The sequence below is a fragment of the Tenrec ecaudatus genome, chromosome 17 (genome assembly GCF_050624435.1).
Source record: "Tenrec ecaudatus isolate mTenEca1 chromosome 17, mTenEca1.hap1, whole genome shotgun sequence".
In the NCBI taxonomy this organism is placed as follows: Eukaryota; Metazoa; Chordata; class Mammalia; order Afrosoricida; family Tenrecidae; genus Tenrec; species Tenrec ecaudatus.
The window spans coordinates 53,697,664-53,722,057 of NC_134546.1; the positions used below are offsets into that span (position 1 = coordinate 53,697,664).

The 24,394-nt window shown below is 43.3% G+C and overlaps 1 protein-coding gene and 1 pseudogene across 9 annotated transcripts in view; both read right to left on the reverse strand.

Moving 5' to 3' along the window:
- PEAK1 (pseudopodium enriched atypical kinase 1) overlaps positions 1-24,394 on the reverse strand; it is a 293,334-nt gene that overhangs the window by 168,506 nt on the left and 100,434 nt on the right. The gene's annotated exons all lie outside the window — the stretch shown is intronic.
- On the reverse strand, positions 9,323-17,305 carry LOC142430450 (small ribosomal subunit protein eS1-like; annotated as a pseudogene).

Genomic DNA, 24,394 nt, shown 5'->3' on the forward strand with positions numbered 1-24,394 from the left:
TGCCTCTTCTCCTTTGGGGCACTTTAATGATAGAACTCTTAGTTTGAAGGAGACACCTCAGAGGATTTCTTCTCTGGAGAACTGCGAACTTGCCCATCCTGCTGACTGCCACACAGCATTGTCCCACGCTACTGTCTAGGATCCTGTAGGGAAGACTGCATGCCTGGAAGCAACGATCACCTTCTATAACCAAGGTATCTGTGCACCTGGATGAGCAGACTGCAGAGCCCTTTTAGACTGTACAGGCTCAGTTCTATCAACCATTTTATAATATTGGTTTGGGGTGGGAGAATCGCTTGAGTAAAATAAAAATCGGTTGCAGGGGAGGAATTCTGCTTAAGTAGACAGAATTCTCCATTTTCCTGGCAGCCATGGGGATCTAACAGTATTTTAAAAATCTATAAAGCTGGAAAGGATTTCTACTATAAAGCAAAGAAGTAAACTAGGCAATATACCATGTCAATCACTCTCTAGTTTGCCACTAGCCACTCATAACAGAGTCGATTTCATAGAGAAGTTTTCAAGAAGCAATAGAAAACTTCAAAAGTCACTTTTAAAATGTGCAGTAAGGAGTTGGAAAGAGCCCAAATTTCCATCAACAGACGAATGGATTAAAAAACTCTGGTACATACATACAGTGGAGTATTACGCATCCCTAAAAAGCAGTGACGAACCCATGAAGCACATCGCCGTGTGGGAAGAACTGGAGGAAATTATGCAAAGTGAAGTAAGCCAAGCACAAAAGGACAAGTACTACATGAGTCCACTGAGGTAAGCTAAAAAAAAAAAAATTCAAAAGGCGCAGAGGGAAGAAGATGCTGTATACATACGTCCCTGGGGTGAGGGCCAGGTAATATGGCAGGGGCCAGACTAAACTCTGGGATACATATGGGATACATGTGGTAGCCCATTAAAAGGGAGGATGGAAAAAGGTATGGGCAGCCGGGGGAACAGGGCACTAACCCACACAGGGGGAGGGTGTTGACTGTGTTTCCACAGGGAAAGAAAGAAAAGACTTCAACCCGGAGCTCCAAAAAAAGAGCTCAACACACTGACATGAAGCAGGCCTGATAGAGAGGCCTGAGGGGCCGGCCCCATTACCAACTAAGTGTAGAGCACCACCCTCCCCCAAGAAGAATTCCCTTCAGAGGACAGCACTGATGCTACAGCTCAAGAAGAGGGGAAGAGGGACTGGTGTGGTCAGAGCACACAGGAGCCAACGAGGGGGAATAGGGGGAAAAAAAGAAAAGAGTGATGCACATCCTGACTCACCAAGCCCTGAGGACAATGTTCCTGCTCAGAAAAGCAATGCACAGAGATGACCACAGGGCTGGCCCCACCATGGGACACAGCGTTCCTCATTGACCCATAGCACCATTGGGGACACTAGAGACACACCACACAGCGGGAATTGTGCCCGCCACGCGCTCACCACGCGGAAGCTAGCCCCTGGGTGCATGCAGCAGAGAAGTGGGGGGAGCAGAACAATTTAGTCCCTAGGGATAGAGGCGGTGCCAGGGAATGGCACCCCATCAGACTTGACTGGAAAGCACCTGTGAAGGAAAACAAACAGAACCTGAACTATTCATATGCTTATGTGTATGTGTATTGTTGTTGTTGTAGCTATTGTTTTAATTTCTGCTGTTGCTTCATGGTTTCAGTCTTGTGATGGTACATAGCATGTCTACCTGGAAGGGATAGGCAGATAGGCAGAATAAACAAGCTACAAGAGAGAACACGGGATGACAGTTCTGGGGGGACGTGGAGGTAGGGGAGACGGGGGAAAGGAAGAGGGTGTTAACAAGCCCAGGGACAAGGGAATAACAAGTAATCCAAAATCAGTGTCAAGGAGGGTGTGGGAGGTCTGGCAGGACTGGATCAAGGGCAACGTAACCGAGAGGAATTCCTAAAACCCAAATGAAGACAGAACATGATAGTGGGACAAGAGGATAGTACAAAGAATTAGAGGAAAGAACTAGGAGGCAAAGGGTAGTCATAGAGATATATACAGGCATATAAAGATGTAAATATATTTGTATATGACAAGAGGAAAATAGATCTATGTACATCTATTTATAGGTTGAGTATTAAGAAAACAGATGGACAGTGGGTCCGTCCACAAGTACTCCCTCAACACAAGAACACTTTGTTCTAACAATTCAGCAGTCTGAGATGCTCACCTGCCTGGCACAATCGCTGATGACAATGGATGCACAAGCAAATGTGGTGAAGAAAGCTGATGGTGCCCAGCTACCAAAAGATATCACACCCGAAGTCTTAAAAACCTGAAGATAAACAAGCAGCCATGTAGTGGAGAGAAAACAAAACCCACATGGAAGAAGCACACTGGCCTGCCCTGACTCGATCGCTGAGGATAAAGTGGGTGCATAAGCAAAAGTTGTGAAGAAAGCTGATGGTGCCCGGCTATCAAGTGATATAGCATCAGGGGTCTTAAAGGCTTCAAGACAATCAGGCGGTCATCTAGCTAAGAAACAACAAAGCCCACACGGAAGAAACACACCAGCCTACCAAACACAAACACTGAAGACAAAGCAGGTGCATAGGCAAATGTGGTGAAGAAAGCTGATGGTGCTCAGCTGTCAAAATATATAGAATCTGGGGTCCCAGAGGCTGGAAGATAAACAAGGGTCCATCTAACTGAGAAACAACAAAGCCCACATGGGAAATGCACACCAGCCTGTGAGATGACAAGGTGTCAAAAGGATCAGGCATCAAAGACCAAAAAAAGAAAAAAAAATTATAGCAATTTGAATGAGGGGGAGTGCAGAGTGGGGACCCGGGCCCATCTGGGGGAAATTGGACAACCCCTTGCAGAAGGGCTGTGGGGAGGTGACAAGCCAGTCAGGGTGCGATGTAGCAATGATGAAATATACAATTTTTCTCTAGTTCTTAAATGCTTCCTCCCCGCCCCCACTATCATGATCCCAATTCTACCTTACATATCCAGCTGGACTGGAGGATGTACACTGGCACAGATAGGAACTGGAAATACAGGGAATCCAGGACAGATGAATCCCTCAGGGTCAGTGGTGAGAGTGGCGATATCAGGAAGGTGGAGGGAGGGTGAGGGAGAAAGGGGGAACAGATGACAAGGTCTACATATAACCTTCTCAATGGGGGACGGACAGAGGAGAACTGGGTGAGGGACACTCTAGATGGTGTAAAACATAATAAAATAATATTTATAAATTATCAAGGGTTCAGGGGGAGGGGGGAAAAGGGAGGAAGGGGAAAAATGAGGAGCTGATACCAAGAGCTCAAGTAGAAAGCAGGTGTTTTGAGAACGATGATGGCAGCATATGTACAAATGTGCTGGACACAAATTATGAATGTACGGAGTATGAAAAGAGTTGTATGAGGTCCTAATAAAATGATTTTTTTAAAAGTGTAGTAATGGCTACATTTAGAAAATAGTGACAAAAAATTGATCTTTGCTAGAATTTGTGATTTCAATTCAAGATTAATGTGACACATTCCATTTATACAGCAGATCCCAAATTCTTTATGGAGGAAAGAATGAGAACCGAATATGTGTAAGTCATTTACTTCTCAATGAGAAAATTAATGCCCATTTTCCTCAATCTTTTCAGTCTTCAATATTCATCCCACAGCAAATATTTATTGGACCTATTGTGTTCTCCAGGCACTTTAATTAAATCTTAAATAATCCAAAGAACGTAGGCACTAGATTGTTTAAAAATTTAAGGATCTACTCATCACATGGTTTACAAAGAGGTAGCTCTTGTTTTTATTGTTATGCTTTAAGCTTTCAGCTTTCAAATGAGCAAAGGTCATGTAAAGCTCACATCTTAGCAGCGGTACTGTCTTCCTCTGTTAGAGGTTACTGGTATACTTCATTGTAGCTCAACTACACTAATATGGAATTTTAAAAATCACAAATCATCTGAGTTTTTTTAAGTTATTACACATGTAACTAGCAGTGGAGGAGAGAGCAGTTTATAGCAATTTTATTAAAAAGAAAAAATGGGGGGATGCCACTGTTTGAGATCAAGTCACTTTGAATAACAGGACCTCGACTCTTGTTAATACTGAGTTGGGGGGAATCCTATGACTCTATTGTTTGGTATGTTTAGGTCAATTTTCAAGATATCCAGGAGGGTCTGCCCCTTATCACATCTCATACCTAGATTGCACGGTGGGAAACAATGGACTAAGTGGTCCTTTTAAAATGATCCTTTCTGAAATACAGGAAAGAGCTAGGAGGCAAAGGGCATTTATCGAGGTCTAAATAAAGGCATGTACATATGTAAATATATTTATATATGAGGATGGGGAAATATATCTATGTGCATATATTTATAGGTTTAGTATTAAGGTAGCAGATGGACATTGGGCCTCCACTCAGAACTCCCTCAGTGCAAGAATACTTTTCTCTATTAAATTGGCATTCTATGATGCTCACATTCCCGACACAATTGCTGAAGACAGAGTGGGTGCAAATGTGGTGAAGAAAGCTAATGGTGCCTGGCTATCAAAAGATATAGCATCTGGGATCTTAAAGACTTGAAGGTAAACAAGCGACCATCTAGCTCAGAAGCAACAAAGCCCACATGGAAGAAGCAGACCAGCCTGTGTGATCACAAGTTGCTATAGGGATCAGTTACCAGGCATCAAAGAACAAAAAATCATATCATTGTGTGCTCATCTCCCTGATAGGATCACTGATAACAAATGGGTACATAAGCAAATGTGGTGAAGAAAGCTGATGGTGCCCGGCTATCAAAAGATATACCATCTGGGGTCTTAAAGGCTTGAAGGTAAACAAGAGGCCTTCAAAACAGAAGCAACAAAACCCACATGGAAGAAACACACCAGCCTGTGTGATCATGAGGTGTCAAAGGGATGAGGTATCAGGCATCAAAGAACAAAAAATCCTATCATTGTGATTGAAAGGGAGTGTGGAATGGGGAGCCAAAGCCCATCTGTAAGGCAACTGGACATCCCCTTATGGAAGGGTCCTGGGGAAGAGATGGGCCAATCAGGGTGCAGTGTAGCAAGGATGAAACACACAACTTTCCTCTAGTTCCTAAATGCTTCTTACCAACCCACTATTATGATCCCAATTCTACCTTACAAATCTGGCTAGACCAGAGGATGCACACTGGTACAAATAGCAATTGGAGACACAGAGAATCCAGGATGGATGATCCCTTCAGGACCAGTGCTGAAGAGTGGCAATACTGGGAGATTGGAGGGACAGTGGGATGGAAAGGGAGAACCCATTACATGGATCTACCTATAACCTTCTCCCTGGGGGACGGAAAACAGAAAAGTGGGTGAAGGGAGACGTCAGACAGTGTAAGATATAACAAAATAATAATTTATAAATTATCAAGGTTTCATGAGGGTGGGGAAAGCGGGGAGGGAGGGGGGAAAATGAGGAGCTGATGCCAGTGTTACGTGGAGAGCAAATGTTTTGAGAAGGATGAGGGCAAAGAATGTGCAAATGTGCTTTATACAATGGATGGATGTATGGATTGTGATAAGAGTTGTATGAGCCCCCAATAAAATGATTGGAAAAAAAATAAAACGATCCTTTCTAAAGCACAATTGAAGCTGCACAAGCCAACCACGACTGAGATGCTGAGAATCATTTAAAATTCACACTTGCTGCCATCGAGTTGATTCCAATTCAGAGTGACTCTATTGTAGGATCCTGCAGCAAGCCTGCTCTTTCTCCCTTAGAGCAACTGGCAGTTCTGAACTATCATTCTCTGCTGTTGTGAACAGTCCAACATTTAACTACCATGTCACCAGGGCTCCGAGAATCATCTGAGGTAGGAGAATGTATACTCGGACTTAGTCTATAAATTCTTTCTCCTACTGTCACTCTATTCCTTATCATGAGCTTCTCCCATCAATGTACAAAATCAAGTTCCTCCCACATGTGCAAACGCTGTCTCTCCTCCGTGATTCCCTGAGGTCAGAGGAGTCCAGTGAGGAGCCGAACCTCCATCGTCAACTGGCAGCACCAAAGGAGGACAAGGAGGTACAAAGTGGCACCATTTGCCACTCCACTTCACCTCCTTACCCTGCCTTACGCCAACTGAGCTGGGCAGAGAGCCAAACGTCCACACCTATCCTTGGCAATGAGGCAGGTCAAGGAAAAAGCTTTAACTACCAAAATTCACCCAACATAAATTTCCAAGGCTATATATAAGATTTTTATTTCCTTATAAAATCTATTTCTTCCATTCCACACCTCTCCTGAACTAGTTGATCTGTTCATCTTAGGATTTCCCTTTAATGTCCGATTTTCCTCAGGGTCTAGGGATCATTAGTCAATCACAGTTACACGAATGAATTATTCCTCCTATCTCAGCATCCTGCATTAACTTCATTAACAGCATTTTAAATCCATAGAAGAGAAAATACAGTGGTTCAGGGGTGGTGTCAGTGGCTAAGTGTTTGACTCCCAGCTGAGAGACAGACCTTTCGAAGGCACCTCAGAAGACAGCCTTGACCTTGATAATCCTAGAAAGCAGTTCGACTCTGCACACGTGGAGTCACTGGGAGTTGAAATTGAGGGCAACTAACACCATCACCACCCTCATGGAGAACAACGTAATCCTAACCCAGAGTATGGTGTTCACGTACAATTCCCTTGGTCTTTAGTCTTACCCAGAGCCAAAAAACCAAATTCACTGTCACGGAGCAGATTCCAATTCATAGTGACCCTATATGCAGTTTCCATTGCAGCAAATCTTTATGGGAGCAGCGGGCCTCAACTTTCTTCCTAAGAAGGGTTGGTGGGCTTGAACAGCCATACTTGGGGTTAGCAGCCCACTGCTTACTCAACAGCCCAACCAGGGCTTCCAGATTCAACCTACTTCCAGTTACTTAGGTCAGCATCCTATTCTCCCACATGCATCAGAATTTCATACATTTCTAATATGATGGGTTTTCAGCAATTTCTTGGGAAAATGAAATTTTCCCACAAGTTTTGGGAAGCCCCTTCACACATTATTTATTTATTTATTCCCCTCAGACATTTAGATTCTCTTGCCACATCTGCATTTCATTCTGGAATCCCCCAACATCCTCAATAATGGTGGGTTTCCCCCCCTCAAATTTTGCATATACAAAGCTCATTCTTCCTGTTGTAAACCTCTATAGGTTTTAGCAAATGATTAATGTCTCATACCCATCATTTCAATATCATATAGAAGTTTCATTATTCTATAAAACGCTCCTGTGCTTCACATATTCAATCTACTCTCTACCCACAGTCCTTGGCAACCAATAATCTTTTCATTGATGCTTGTTTTTGGGGTTTTTTTGGTCATCTCTTTTCCAGAATGTCGTGAACTGAGCTCGAGAAAGCAGCTTCTTCAGACTGCTTTCTTTCATTTCACAATAAGCATTTAAGATTTATCCAGATCTTTTCATGGCTTGATAAGTCATTTCCATTTATCACTAAATGATATTTAGCCTGATCTGCTTTTCATCTTATAGTTATATCATTCTTGCATGATCATGTTAATTCTTATGGCTTTAATTATCACCTATATGTCAACAATTCCCAAATTTATATTACTAGCTCTCATTTCTTAATTTCCATAATTACCTATGGATGTTTACCTTTAGGCAATGAAACTCAACATAGGATACCAGGTAACTCTTCCTGCTTGCTTACTTAGGGCTAACCACTGGTAATAACCTTACATAGAATATTTCATTTAGCCTTTGTAACAATCAATATTGCTAGATAGTATATTAAATTATTTCTCCTGTTCAAATTGAGAATTCCAGAGAGGTAGGAAATGTATTCTCTCTATCCTTACAGCGCCTGCTTGTAATAAATGCTTATTGAACGTACAAGCCAAAGAACTAGGTATGAACGAACCCTTTATTTCAAATATTATCCCAGGCCAGTTGTCAAAATGCAACCTGCAAAATCCTTGGGGTCCCCCAAGGCCCTTTCAAAGGCCCTAATAATACTGAGATGTTATTTGCCTTTTTGCCTACGCACACCGACATTAACACTGATGACACAGAAACAATGGTGAATAAAAATGCTGGCTCCTTAGCATGAGACAAGGAGATGGCTTCACATTGTACTAATAATTCATAGTATTTTCAAGGTAAAAAATAAGTAGTAAAAAAACAGTTTTACTTAAGGATGCCATTCATGATACTGTAAAATCCTTAATTTTATTAACTCTCAGCCTCGAGTATACACTTCTTAAATAGTCTTTCTGACAAAGTAGTATGTACACATCAAGAAGCCTCAAAGCATACCAAAATGAAATACACATCTTATGAAAAAGCAACTGTACAGCAATTTGAGTGGTGAACTAGACTAGGAGTTTTTCATGGAACGTCATTTTTACCTAAAGAAACAACTGACTGACTGTGCATACACAGACTTATACTCATGGCTAACATTTTCTCCAAAATGAGCAAAGTGAGTCTGTAACTTCAAGGAAAACAATGAATAAGGTGTTGACAATAATAAACTCAAGCTTTCAGGTGAAAACCACAATTTTTGAAAACGTGTATTCACTACTACATTTGTGACAATTTCCCAACATTTAAAAGCCTCATCTGATGATAGGGAATTAATAAATGTAATTTTAAAATGCTACTTTTTCTTTTAAACTATTGCTTGTTGAGTTTTGAAGTATTATCAAAGAAGAAAATCCAAAATTAGCTGAAAACACTAAAATAACCTTTGTGTTTTCCAACAGGTCTGTGTGAAGCTGGATTTTATTCATATATACTTCAAGTAAAACAACATGTTAGATGGCACCCCACCCAAAAAAACATATTTGATATCACAGTCAATATGAAAATCCAACTTTCTTCTATTAAGCTATATATCTAAAAGATTTTTAATAATACGAAACTGTGGTACTCTAAACTCTATTTTCTAGAACACAATTTAAATATAGATAAAATGCCTAACAGATAATAACTTGAACATATTTTTAAATAAGTATTTTTAAAATTCCCATTCTAATTTTTAGTGCAATAATTACCTATAGATATAATTCCCATAGATAAAGACCTCTTTGGCATTCTCAATAATTATCAGGAATGTTATGGAATTCTGAGGCTTTACAATTATGTACAAATCACCCACCTTACTTGAATTTGGAGTTTCTTGTCTGTAGGACGGGTATAATTTATGCACGCACTACAATGAAGGATTATAAAGATGAAATGGCAATATATAGAAAAAATGATAGAAAACACTGCCATCGAGTCAACGGGGACTCATCGCCAGCCCTACCAGGCAGGGGATTTCCGAGAGGGTAACTCTTCCGTTTGTTTTCTTTCACAAAGGAGATCTTTTATTTGTCACTATTGAAACTCTGAACTTTAAGCCATCAGCTCCTTCCACATTGGTACCTGTGTCATCTTCAGTAGTTTTTCCAGAAGGACCACCTTCCCTATGAAGCTCCTTGAGCTTTCTCATTCAAACATGGGCTACTTTGGCATGTTCACTTTTCTGACGAACACATCATGGAGGGGATAAATGATGGGCAAGCCTTTTCTCTGCCTTTCCCAGTGCTGTCCGGAATCAATGTATTGACCACTTCTTTCAAGTCATTTTTCTGCACGTCTCGGGTCAGGATTTCCATCACTTTCTTCTGGATTTGGCGGGCCTGATGTGCTGGGCTAAAGAGATCATCCGAATCTGATGGATCCATTTTTAGTAAAACCAACACACAACAGACAAGGCCGACGGCCATCGGTAGTCTTGACATCAACTTCAGCTTCCGTCATGGTCTGACATTTTTGGGCCATGGAGCACATCTTGTCCGGCCTAAGATCCACACCAGGGAGGTTGGTCAGGCCATTTTCACCCTAAGCATCCTCATTCATTAGCTTGAGTTTTCTAAATGCAACTTCATCGTGCTGCAGATCAGCAAGGCTCACCTCAAAAACTCGACCCTTAAGGTCATCCAATGCAATCTTGGCCCCTTAAGTCCTGGTGACTAGTGGTTTTAGGGTGGGGTTTTTTTTGTTTTGTATTAACAATAACTTTAAAAAATCATTTTATTAGGGGCTCATACAACTCTTATCACAATCCATACATATTTAAATTGTGTAAAGCACATTTGTTGCCCTCATCTTTCTCAAAACATTTGCTCTCCACTTAATCCCCTGGCTTCAGCTCCTCATATTTCCCTTCCCTCCCCGGTCCCTACTCCCTCATGAACCCTTGATAATTTATAAATTATTATTTTGTCATATCTTTACACTGTCCGATGTTTCCCTTTACCCACTTTTTTGTTGTCCATCCCCCAGGTAGGAGGACATATGAAGATCCCTGTAATGGGTTCCCCCTTTCCACTCCACCTTCCCTCCACCCTCCTGGTATCACCAATCTCAGCACTGTTCCTGAAGGGATCATCTGTCCTGGATTCCCTGTGTTTCCAGTTCCTATCTGTACCAGTGTAGACCTCTTGTCTAGCCAGATTTGAAAGGTAAAATTGGGAACATAATAGTGGGTGGGAAGGAAGCATTTAGGAACTAGAAGAAAGTTGTATGTTTCATCGTTGCTATAGTGCACCCTGATTGGCTCATGTCCTCACCAGGACCCTTCTGTAAGGGGATGTCCAATTGCCTACAGATAGGCTTTGGATCTCTAATCCGCACTCCCCCCTCATTCACAATATGATTTTTTGCTCTTTGATGCCTTATACCTGATCCCTTCAACACCTGGTGATCACATAGGCTGGTGTGCTTCTTCCATGTGGGCTTTGTTGCTTCTGAGCTAGATGGCCGCTTGTTTACCTTCAAGTCTTTAAGACCCTAGATGCTATATCTTTTGATAGCCGGGCTCCATCAGCTTTCTTCACCACATTTGCTTATGCACCCATTTGTCTTCAGCGATTGTGTTGGGAAGGTGAGCATCATGGATTCCCAGTTTAATATAACAACGTATTCTTGCATTGAGGGAGTACTTGAGTGGAGGCCCAATGTCCATCTGCTACCTTAACACTAAACCGATAAATATATGCACATAGATCTATTTTCTCATCCTCATATATAAATATATTTACATATGTACATGCCTTTATTTAGACCTCTATAAATGCCTTTTGCCTCCTAGCTCTTTTCTCTGTTTTCCTTTGACTTTCTTCTTGTCCCACTATCATGCTCAGCCTTCATTTGGGTTCCAATAATTCCTCTTGGTTATATTACCCTTGATCACGCCCTACCAGGCTTCCTACACCTTTCTCACCACCGATTTGAATCACTTGTTGCTACCTTGTGCCTGGGTTTGTTAACACAACTACCTTTCCCCTCACATCCCCATCTCCCATGCCCGCCCTTCCCTCGCCAGAACTGTCAGTCCTGTTTTCTCCTTCAGATTGTTCATCCAGCCTATCTTATTTAGACAGACCTGCCGAGATATTGACCAGTGTTTTCCCAGTGTTTACTATGTTGAATGTGGCTGGTGCTGTCACATCATACCAATCTTTCTTAGAAAATGGACCAATCGTTTTCTTCTTTGCTCCCTTTTTGGTCTTGGTCACCTTTTTAAGGGACTTGTTCTTGCTGACCCCCACAGTGCTGCTCAGAGAGCACCACCCAAGGCAGTCAGGTTTATGGAAGCAGAATGCCAAACATTCTCCTGGAGAGCAGTTCCGGGGTTTGAACTGCCCACGTTTCAAATGGCAGCCAAGTGCTAATCACCACACCACCGGGGCTCCAAAAGCCTATAACAAGGGGTAGGAAAGATATTTAGGGTCAGAGATTAACCCATCACAGCCTACCACCATGGAGTCAATTCTGACTCAAAACAACCTCATATGCCAGAGTTGAACTGCTCATTGGGGTTTCTGAGGCTGTAAATATATACGGAATAGACAGCAACTTTTTTTTTCTGGGAAGCAGCTGGTGCGTCTGAACCGCTGACCTTGACGTAAGCAGCCCAATGCTTACTGCACTGTGCCACCAGAGCACTTTAGATTTCCCCCACTAGCAAACGGAGAGCCGTTTAGAGCAAGGGAAGAGCTAGTTCATATAGCATTTTCTGGAAATGAATCTGACTAGCATACAGAATGGAGAGACAACGGAGCGTGGGTAGGTCGTAGGGAGAATGGCACAACAGATGTGGGTCTTGGTTAGAATTTTACAACAATCAGAGGAAACTCAGTAATAACATAATCTCAACCTTCACTTCATACATACTGCCAGCAAGATGGTGCTGTCTGTCTGCTGAGAATCAACCTGATGGCAGTGGATTGGGCTTGCGTGGGTAGATCGGCACGTGTCACCAGTCTCACTGGTTTGGTACTACTGCCATTTAACGTGTCTATTTTGTGCTCAGAAATTTTTTCAATACACTGACTTTTTAGAGAATTTTCTGGTAAGTAAAGGAGGAACGACTAGTCAGCACGAGCTTAAGGGAGTAGCAGAAGGAATCAGGAAGACCCCTTACACACTGCAACTCTAAACAGACCAGGACTGAACTATGGGCATGCGGAGGACATCTTTCATCCTTTCGCTCTTTTATATTTGCATAATTACGTGGCTCACGCTGCACATGCTCTATCTCCTGGGTAAAGCAACAGAAAGAAAACTTGAGCGTACACGCTGCATGCTTCCTTCCCTCGACCATTCAAACTGTAAGTGTATTTCTGGATGCAGAAAAAGAGCAGCTATGACCCTTTAAAATCCCAGGAAATGGCTGTGTGTTAGCATTCGGCATTTACATTTTCAACTGCTTAATCATTCCTTTTACAGACTAGCTGAAGGTTATTTTGTCTCTCTGGCATTTTCTTATGTCTCAGCCGCCTTCCTTCCTCTGTCACCCAGGGCTCACTTTCAAGGTTGAAACACATTATGGTAATCACAGCCAAGCAAAGGTATCCCAATTCCAAATTCTCTCTAAGTTCCTGCTTTTCCCATCAATTTCACTTCAGTTAAAAGGCCAGTTCAAGGAAGAATGCATGAATCGATCTGAACTTACACATTCTATTGCCGTCATTACTTCACACAAGGCTTTCGCCTACATTTGCCACATTGTACGCTATAAAGACGCCACATACTTAAGTAGCTCCGGAAACGAACTGACTCTACGGCGGTGGGCCTTTCTGAAGTACAGATGATACAAGTTTTACCGAGGGAAATTCTTTTCCATACTCCATCCTGAATATTTCCATGAACATTCCTTCAATCACTTCTCTCCACAAACCCTCCAAGAGAAACAAGTAGAAATATAAATTATGTCTATTATCAAAACAACACCAACGAGAGCTTCACACCAGAAATTATGACTGAATGCAAAGCCAAGTCTCAGGCCTGACCTGCACAGTACCTGACAATAAGCCAAGGGATTAGACACAACAGTACAAACTTGCTCCTGGCTGTTCCTGACATTTTCCCAAAGAACACAAGGTCTTTTGGGAAACATGAGTGGAATACGAGATCTATGGAGTCACAGTAGTTTATAAAGCGAGGTATAGTGTGAGCAACTGACCAGACACAAACATTTCCATGAACAAAATCCCCAAATTACAACCTTTCCCCAAGTTTTCCCTTAGGTCTTGTACTAACCAACCGTCTTTCGCCAACTTCTCTGTAAAATCCAATAAGTCTCAGGTTTAATGTTCACTACCTCTTCCGGGTTCCCATAGCATCTGAGTTCCACTCTATCGAAACACTTGGACCCGATTTATGAATTCCATCTTCGCCATCCATCCGTGTCACAAGGTCATAAGAGATGCCAATTGGATTGTTCCCATAGTTGAAGGGGGACTGGGAACCAGTCAGACTGTGAGGAATCCAGGGGAGGTTCCGGTCTTCACTGCCAGGTACACAGAGCTGGGGTCTGGTTTGTCCCCTCAGAATTTATCAGTTTGTATACTCCCAGGGGGAAGACAGGATCTTCTGTGGTTCCACCCTGCTACTCACTTAGCAAATGTTAGGAAATGGATTTGCTGCTTAACAAACATTTTGTTGCCTCGGGAATGAATACAATGTGGGAAAGGACAGGGCACAGCTTAGCCTCTCAGGTGTGTCGATGGTGATTCACAGAAGAAATATGAAAAACAATTATTTTAACGTAGCCTCTTTTGGTAACGAGCTGGAAATGACAGAAAGAGCAGAGTGTCAGGCACATGTGTGATTTAACCTCTCCTGATTCTAGGCCCTCATTCATGTCACTGGAACCCACTCTAGCTTGCAGGTTTCTTGAGGATGGCAGGTGACGTGTGGGCAGCACCGACCAGTCCCTGTCCCCTCATCAGTAAGTGATGATGAACAAAGAAAGGGCAATATTGACAACTCCTTCCTCACAATAACTGAAACAGAGACGAAACCCTTTCTTCCTTGCTTTATTTTCAACATATTTGTATTAAGTCCCTTCAGATCTCACTCCGGCTAAGAAATTTCAGTTTTGCATGCATCTCCCAAATATCAGCTTCGTTGCAAGCAAGTTCTTCTATTATGAGGAAAACCTTCCATATTTTTAACCGCAGAGAAGTATCAGTTTTGATATTTCATTGCTTCTCTGAAGTCCTACAACAGTAATAATATTTATGACACTAAGCACCAAAGTTTACGAAGCGGTAAATAGCTTTTGTGGCTGATTAAGCATCTCTGTTTCACTTCACATATTCTGGTACCATAGGCATTACCTCGAATTAAATGCGTGTTCACGTTACACATGGACCCTTTATGTTCCTGCACCTTCCACCAAATGTTAGAATGAAAAAGGAGTGTGGGGGACCCCGGTTATTGGAGGAGAGGCTTTAATATTGAAACTTCTGCTCAAAAGTTGGGTCAACAAGATGACATAATGCACAAGTTATCCTGTCTATCGAACAGAAGAACAGCAAGCACTCGTGAACTATTATCCTTTGGGAAGCTACTGATTTCATTTGAAATGTCTGCATTTCAGCAGTACAAATAAAGCCACACCTATCAGGTGAAAGAAAGAGAAGGCTTGCTTTCTAATTTGCTAAAAAATACGAGAGGAGTTATAAAGTCGTCTTTCGAATTCTCACGTTAGCACTCGATTGATAAAAGGTCAGGAAAGCCCAATGCTCGATCATTACCAAATATGAATGTCCCCTCCCTTATGGGAGTTTCACCCCAGAGCATAAGAAAGGAGAAGTTAAAGGAGAAACTTTGGAAGCCCCTGACAAATGATCCTCCGGGCTGTGCAGTTCACAGAAAGTTCAGTTGCCACCATTCGGCCTGACGGTCCTCAGACAGGCCACCGGTGGTACCAGTGGACTTCTGCAGGCAGGAGGAACAACAAACAGGGCTGCCACGAGTGACCATTTGTGACAGGACGCGAGTTTTTCAGCAAGGAAAGCCACACAGAGGAAACCTTTATATATGCTGAGAGGTCAAATGCTGGATTAATGGCATCGAGCCGTTGTTCACAGATTGAAGATGAAATAGGGATGGGCAAATGTAATGGTGGGATAAAGTGAAGAAGTGGTCAGATAAACGGCCATCTGTACACTTTCTATCGTCCAAACACTCTGAAGCCCCTCTCCCTATGGATCCCACCACCACCCATGGCAACGACAAAAGACTGGGTAAAGAAGCTGATTTGGGAGGCGATTCATACTAAATTGTATTTCATAGGCCTCCCAACTAATGTGCTCTGGTATATTTTGGATTTGCCATAACACTCTGGCAACTTGCTTTCTATACAATCACCTTTATTAATTTACAAACGGAAGGAGACACAGTGGGTGATGCAAACATTCAAAAATCAAAAGTTGATAACATCCGAGTAGGTTGAATAATGGACTCCAAGCCATGCTACATCAGGAACCAGAGCTGTCGATCCTGAAGGAAAAATCCTTAGAGACGCAAGGAGGGCGCTGGTCCCACCATGAACATGCTGAGAACGAGTTCAGTGGGTGAAAGTTCTCAGCAGGCAGGTTTCAGCTCACTGCATGGAAGACCATCGTGCACACAGGCGTTAAAAGAAAAAGCTCAGACACTACATGACACTGGACCAAAGATGACCAAGCCATTGAAAATCCTTGAGCTTATGACTTTGCAAGAAGATACCTGAACTTAGGGCCAAACCTAGATTTTTTCAGGGGCCCACAAGGCCATGACTGCAGGATTTGAGTGTGGGGATCGGGGTGCAGAGGAGAGTGCCAGCCCTGAGCCATGCCCATAAGGAGGCCGGAGAGGTAAGCACACAGGAGCTGACTGATGCGGGGCAGGACGGGCCTCGCAGTGGGTGAGTTTAGAGCTCAAACCCATTGGAAAACCACAGCAGGGGTTTTCAATAAAGTGGCACCGTGATCAGATTGGAGTTTTAAGGGATGACCAGATACAGTAAAGATGGATTTTACAAGGCAGCAGTGGAGATAGGATTTAAATAGGTTCTCAGGATAATAGCCTAGGACAAAGTGGCAGTAATGGAGATGTAAAGTACATGACTACACAAGGTGCTTCTCAGATGATAACTGCCAGAGATCTGCGCTAACACAGATTAGGGGTGTTAGACAGGGATGGGGATAGAAACAGGAAAGAATTAGAAGGCCCTGGGGGGGGGGGCGGGAAGAACTTCGGCCTTAAAGAGTGTTCTGAAAGAAATGAGAACCCAGGAAACTTTAGAAGGAAGCAGTTAAGTGTGTTCAATGTATCTGGGGTGGGGGTGAGGGGGGGTGTCTGTCTAGACCACAGCCCAGAGGTGAAGTTGGACAGTCAGGTGGGGTCAGATCCTGAAATGCTTTCAAGCAAATAAATTAAACTTGACACCAGAGGCTATGCGGAGTCAATACATACGTGTACTGCAGAAGGAAAGCCCGCTGCTAGGCAGGTGGTGTGGGGAGGGATGGGCACTGACCCTGGGGCAGTGAGACGAGGTGTGAAGTGCTGTCATGATTTCTACGAGCACTGTGCAGGAAGATCAGATCAGCGCCGAAGCAAAAGATGGAAATGAGACAGAAAGCATTGCCAAGGCAGGGAAAGCAGAGTGTGGTAATCAACAGTATTGGGAGGACTCGAATAAACCAGACCCAGCCCATAGATTGGACATGGGTGGTTGCGACCGAAAAGCAGCAGCGTTGGCTGGGAAAACGGCTGATCGTAGGACTGGGGCAGGAAGCACACAAGATAAGCCTGAAACATCTGGTAGGGCCAGAAGGTTAAGAACTTGCTTCAAAATAATGAAAACATAAAGCCTCACTGGCATGGGCTTGGCCAAGGAGCCCAGGAGGCAAGTGAGAAAGCTCCCAATGGCTGCAGCTGACACAACTTGAGCAACTCACTAGCTAAAGTCACACTGCACGGTACCCCCGGTGTCAAACAAGTACCTCCGCATCCAGACTGATGCAAGTCAGTGGTTACGTCAATCTATGAATCAACCAACAAATGCAGGAGAAGAGTCAGCTAGGGAGAAGAGTCAGCTAACTCGTGCAGAAGAATTCCAAGTGATTTATGCAAGTTCACCCTCACTAACATGAACCATTACCTCCCCACTCCCTAAGGGTGAGTGGCCCAGAGCGACTCCTTCCCAAAGAGCTGTGTGTGTGAAGGGAGTGGGGCAGGGGAAGGACCTGCATAGGGAAGAAACCTGACAAACACTAGCCTGGAAGGGAAATCGTCGCCGTGATGCTGCAGTCCCTATGTACCCTTGATAGGATAAGATGAAAATGGCAATTTACCTCCATAAGTCTTCATCCCCCAAGCTACCGTACAGCCCAGTCTAATCATGAGCAAAACATCAGGCAAGTCCCAATGGAGGAACACGCAACAACCCACCTAGTTGCTACTCCTTAAAATCCATGGGAGCTACACAGATATGCCAACTAATATAGTGTCCTGCAAGGGGAACAGAAACAGGACATTAGGACATACATAAGAATATCTAAATAGACCATGGCCTCCAATAATGTATTAATACTGGGTAATTAATTAATTATACAATGTTAATAATAGGCGAAATGGCAATGTACTATGTGGGGTTGAGGGGAACTCTGTACTATCTTTATTTCCTGGAAATCTTCAATTGCTCTTACAGTGCAAAAGTCAGAGTATTAAGACTGAGAAAACACTTCCATGGTTTTTTTTGTTTTGTTTTTTACCATTTTATTGGGGGCTTGTATAACTCTTATCACAATCCATATATACATCCAATGTGTCAAGCACATTTGTTCATTTGTTGCCATCATCATTCTCAAAACATTTGCTTTCTTTTCTACGTGAGCCCTGGGTAGCCGCTCATTTTTCCCCTTCCCTCCCTGCTGTCCCTCCCTCTTGAACCCTTGATAATTTATAAATTCTTATTATTTTGTAATGTCTTACACTGTCTGACATCTCCCTTCACCCACTTTTCTGCTGTTCGTCCCCAGGGAGGGAGTTATAGGTAGATCCTTGTGGTCAGTTCTCCCTTTCTACCCCACCTTCCCCTTCTACTGGTATCGCCACTCTCATTATTGGATCTGAGGGGCTTTTCTGTCTTGGATTCCCTGTTTCCAGCTCTGATCCTTACTAGTGTACATCCTCTGGTCTAGCCGGATTTGTAAGGTAAAACTGAGATCATGATGGGGGGTGGGGTGGGGGGGTGGAGGAAGTTTTAAAGAACTAGAGGAAAGTTGTATGTTTCATGGTTGCTTCACTGCACCCTGACTGGCTCGTCTCCTCCTCACGACCCTTCTGTAAGGGGATGTCCAGTTGCCTACAGATGGGTTTTGGATCTCCACTCCACTCCCCCTGATTCACATTGATATGATTTTTTTGTTCTTTGATGCCTGATACCTGATCCCATCAGCACCTTGTGATCACACAGGCTGGTGTGCTTTTTCCATGTAGGCTTTGTTACTAGATGTCACTAGTTTATCTTCAAACCTTTAAGACCGCAAATGCTCTATCTTTTGATAGCCGGGCACCATCAGCTTTTTTCACCACATTTGCTTATGCACCCGCTTTGTCTTCAGCAATCATGTTGGGAAAGTGAACATCATGAAATGCCAGTTTTATTTATTTATTTATTTTAGCAAAAGGGAAGAAATTTATTGGAGCCCATATGGGAAACCCTAAGGGGGGCCAGCAAACCCTACTGTGTAGGCATGCCCAGCAAAGAGTCATTCACTGTACCCCCATGTCCCAGAGGGACTCCCCTTGAGCCAAGCCCCAAAGCCCCAGGACTGGCTGGGGGTGGGGACATGAAATGCCAGTTTAATAGAACCAAGTTTTCTTGCATTGAGGGAGCACTTGAGTAGAGGCCTAATGTCCATCTGCTACCTTAATACTAAACCTATAAATATATGCACATAGATCTATTTCCCCATCCTCATATATAAATATATTTACATATGTACATGCCTGTGTTTAGACCTCTATAAATGCCCTTTTCCTCCTAGTTCTTTCCTCTATTTCCTTTTACTTTCCTCTTGTTCCACTATCATGCTCAGCCTTCATTTAGGTTTCAGTAATTCCTCTTGGCTACATTGCCCTTGATCAAGCCCTACTAGGCCTCCTACAATCTCCTGGCCATCGATTTTGGATCACTTGTTGTTCCCTTGTCCCGGGGTTTGTTAAAAGCCACTTCCTTTCCCCGTCTCCCATGTTTCACTGGAACTGTCGGTCTTGTTTCCTCCTCCAGATTGGAAAACACTTTCATAAGTTCCGTTTTCTTGTATAAGCTTGTGTATTCACACATTTAACAGGTTTGTGTTTTTTCATTTCAGCTCAATGATAAATACAATATGTTCATGATCGAAAATAATGATTTTTTAAAATGCTAGCACACACAAATTAAGATGACTGCCATGTGACACACCCTCACTCTCAGTCACCCGTGCATTTATCTAACTACTACTCTCCCACCTCCCAACCTCCATTTCCTAGTTCCCATGGGCCCAGGCTCAGATTTGGGCTCCAATGGTACTTTCTCTGGCCCCCATTCCAGGCTGCATCTCTCTGGCAGGCACTTATATCACTCCCTGTACTGCTTTTGCTCGCTGCTCATCATACTTGTAATCAAATAATCCATTGGGAAGCAAGTCATTATTAATGTCGGTGTTCCCACCCAGCGTGGTGCCTTGAACACAGCAGGTATTTCATGAATAGAGGCTGAATAAATGAATGAGCGGAATAAGTACTCGGTGAAGTCACTCACAGCTATTAAAGCCATATGTATGGACGTGGATAAAACTCTTCAAGAAACCTTAATGAAAAAGCAAGATGCAAAACAATGTGTATGGTACATTCCCACTTTTTGGTGCTTGTGTGTCTGTTTTAATAACAGACGCTGACACTGCCTAGAGAAACAAGCAGAAGACCATTCTTCCACCAATAGCTAGTGGAAGTGAACTATGGATGGGGGAGGGGGGCATCCGAACACTTTCCCTTTCTAGTTTATCTATCTATGCCATGGTTCAATTTTTAATAAGCAGGTTGCCATTTTTATAAACAGGAGAACAAAGATGAGAAGAAACCCTCATTAGATAAAAATTGAAAACTTAAGACAGGTTTTTAAAAAAACGTAAAACAACTTCTTATTGTCAATAACATCATACCGGATACTATCTCGGTTCACATTTTAGGATATTCCCTTTTAATTGGCGCCTGACACATTGCCACTGCTGTGATCTGGTAGAAAGCATGTTTCTGTTGGGGCCCTCATTGTGAATGCTCTCCATAGGAGAGCCAATACCTTACTCCATATGGAAGAGCCACAGTCAGTAGCCTGCGGTTTTGTTTCCATTGACTGGCTATTGAAAAAGTATCCACGAAGCAGTTTCCTTTTCCACCTGACAGCTTTTGAAACCGGTATTTTGTTTTGCTCCACCTTCACAGTCACCTTCTCAGCTGTAGTCCTTGGCCACAGACGAAGGGACACAAAGGAACAGAATGACCTTGGCCTTTGGACCCAGGGCTTACAAGAAACACGCAATCAAATGAGGTCTTGCATTTTTTATTAGCCCTACCAGTTCAGCAAAAAATCATCCAAAAGTTGGGCTATGTTGCTGATGGGACAAACCTTTGATATGATGTGACGGAAATGGTATTTTACAATTCTGATCTGCCTCCCCCAACACCATACCCCAATCTCATCATGAGAATTGTGTAACAAGTGAAGCTGAAGTGTTATGGCTAGAAGTTTACATTAACCACTTTTCACTTCTTTGGAGCTTTGTGGGTTATGGTAAGGTCAGCAGTTCAAACCCAGCAGCCCCCCTGTGGAAGACGAGGCTGTTGATGCCTATAAAGATACTCCAGCCTTGGACACCCTTCGGAGGGTCCCCGTGGGTTATGGAATTGATGTGACAGCAGTGGGTTTGACAGTTCATTTTAGAATATTTTTTAATGTTTATCACATTGTTAGATACACATTTCTGGGGTTTTGAAAGGGAAACGCATAATGATTGATTGTAAAAAGCTGACTATTGATACATGCGACAACTTGAATTCTCAAGGGTGCTAATGTTTTTTAAAAGTCCATTTGAAAGGCTCTGGTGTATTACATGACTTTATTTCTAGAATATTTTTAAAATGACAAAATGACAGCGAAGAGATGAGTGGTTCCTGGGGGGAGTGGAGCGCGCAGGGGTGCGGGATAGCACTGGGTGCACATGAGGGAGATCTTTGTGGTGGTGGTTCCACAAATCTCACCCCACAAAGCAGCACAGCATTACACATACACACATAAGAGAGGTGCATGAAACCTGGTGCGGGCTGAATACCCATTGTAGGCTGTAACAATGTCAACTTTCTGGTGTTTCATAGTACGCTGTATCATTTTATCGACGTTCCCAGTGAGGGCGCCCGGGTGACAAGTGCACAGGATTCCTGAGATACTATTTTGGCAACTTCTTGTGAATCTATTATTTTGAAAGAAAAGAAAAAGTTTCGAAAGACAGGCTAAATACTACCTTTGTCAGAACCCCTCTGCTGGGTTATGACGAGCATTTCTCCAGTGCACAAAGGAACGCCTGGATGGGAAGGAAAATGGCACTGCAGGGCAGAGCAGCCTAGCAGCAGAACGAGCGCCCAGGCAGGCAGCATGCTCCTTACTGAAGACAGTCAAACAGAAACGATCGTTTTGGCACAGGACACGGTAAAATGACTCTTGGAATCGTCTACAAATCAGGTAAATGCCTATCCTAAGTCTTCTTTGGGGTGGAAGGTGGGCAAAAACACATGGCGTACATTAAGACCAATCTCACTCCCTCGCTTTCCAAATTGCCATCATGTCAGATCCTCAGAGATTGTACCGTTCCTTCCCAAAGGTCCTGGGAGCAGTCTCATAACCGTCAACAGTTGCTCCAGGGCAGGTCCTGAGGATCCTTAAGAGTTGGCATTTGCCTCCCGAGACAAAAGAACCGACTAACAATGCAATCAGCATTCTAGAAATGGTCTGGTGGTGACAAACTTTAAATCCTCAGTTCCAAAGTAAAGCGTTGCCTTATCTTGCACGAGAACCAACGAGACGCAGAACCTAAGTACATCAGAGAGCAAATCGGCCTCCAGCTGCATCAGCGATCATGCTCACTGTGATAACGCAGCGAGATTCAGTGGCTACTCCAATCTACTGCCTATTAGCACTTTATCAATCAAAATAATTAGACTTACACTTTTAAACTGTCCTTACACAAAAGGTTGAGTAAGCTTTATTCTTGGTCTAAAATAGGTGAGATTCTGGCAAATGGAAGGTGAGGGAAAATTTGCCCTGAATGTAGATCACAACAACAGAACACACACCTAAGCAACACTCAGAGAGCTCGAACCTTTTAACCTTCTAAGTGAGCTACCCACCCAACCCCAACCCACTGCTGAGCTCATTACAAATCCTACTGAGCCTGGAAAACAGAGCAGACCTGCCCCTGCGGGTTTCCAAGGCTGTAATATTAACAGGACTGCCACATCTCTCCCCCACAGAACAGCTAATGGGTTCAAACCATTAACCCTGGTTAGCAGCTGAGTGCTTAACCACTGCACCACCAGAGCACTTGAGGGATTTAAAAAAAAAAGGTATTTGTGTAAGTCATTTCATTGGGGGCTCATACAACTCTTAGCACAATCAATGCATCCATCCATCCATTGTGTCAAGCACCTTTGTACATTTGTTGCCATCATCAATCTCAAAAACATTTTCTTTCTACTTGAGACCTTGGTTTCAGCTTCTCATTTTTTTCCCCTCGCCGCCCCACTCTTCATCCTCCATGAACCCTGATATTTTATCAGTTATTATCATTTTTTCATGTCTTACACTGTCTGATGTCTCCCTTCACCCACTTTTCTGTTGTCCGTCCCCCAGGGAGAGGGTTATATATAGATCAATGTGATTGGTTTCCCCTTTTACCCCCACCTTCCTTTTAACCTCCTGGTTTCTCTACTCTCATTATTGGTCCTGAGGGGTTTTTCTGTGTTTCCAGCTCTGATCCATACCAGTGTACATCCCCTGGTATAGCCGGATTTGTAAGGTAGAATTGGGATCATGATAGTGGGGGGGTGGGGGGGAGGGGCATGTTGGAAGCATTAGAGAACTAGAGGAAAGTTGTATGTTTCATCGTTACTTCACTGCACCCTGCGATCCTTCTGTCAGGGATGTTCAGTTGCCTACAGATGGGCTTTGGGTTTCCACTCCACACTACCCCTCATTCACCATGATACGATTTTTTCTTCTTTGATGCCTCATACCTGATCTTATGGACACCTCGTGATCACATAGGCTGGTGTGCTTCTTCCATGTGGGATTTGTTGCTTCTGAGCTAGATGGCCACTAGTTTACCTTCAAGTCTTTAAGACCCCAGATGCTCTATCTTTTGATAGCTGGGCACCACCAGCTCCCTTCACATTTGCTTATGCGCCAGCTTTGCCTTCAGCAATCATGTCAGGAAGGTAAACGTCACGGAATGCCAGTTTAACAGAACAAAGTATTCTTGCATTGAGGGAGTACTTGAGTAGAGACCCAAAGTCCATCTGCTACCTTAATACTAAACCTATAAATATATGCACATAGATCTATTTCCCCATCCTCATATATAAATATATTTACATTTGTACATGCCTGTATGTAGACCTCTATAAATGCCCTTTGCCTCCTAGTTTCTTCCTCTATTTCCACAAACACCTTTCTACATACCTTCCTGAAAGGTGCATGAATGCTGTGATTGCTGTTGTTAGGTGCCATCAAGTCAGTGCCGACACACAGCCACCCTATTGCCCAGTTCTGAGTCATCCTCACCATTGGTCTGGTGTTGGGGCCCACTGGTGCAGCCACTGTGTCAAGGGACGTCCTCTCTTTTCGCCACCCTGCTACTTCACCACGCACGATGCCCTTTTCCAGGGACTGGTTTTCTCTCCTGACAACACGTCCAGGGTATGGGAGATGAAGTCTCACCATTACTTGCCTTTAAGGATTATTCTGCCTGTATCTCTTCCAAGACAGATTTGTTGGTTCTTT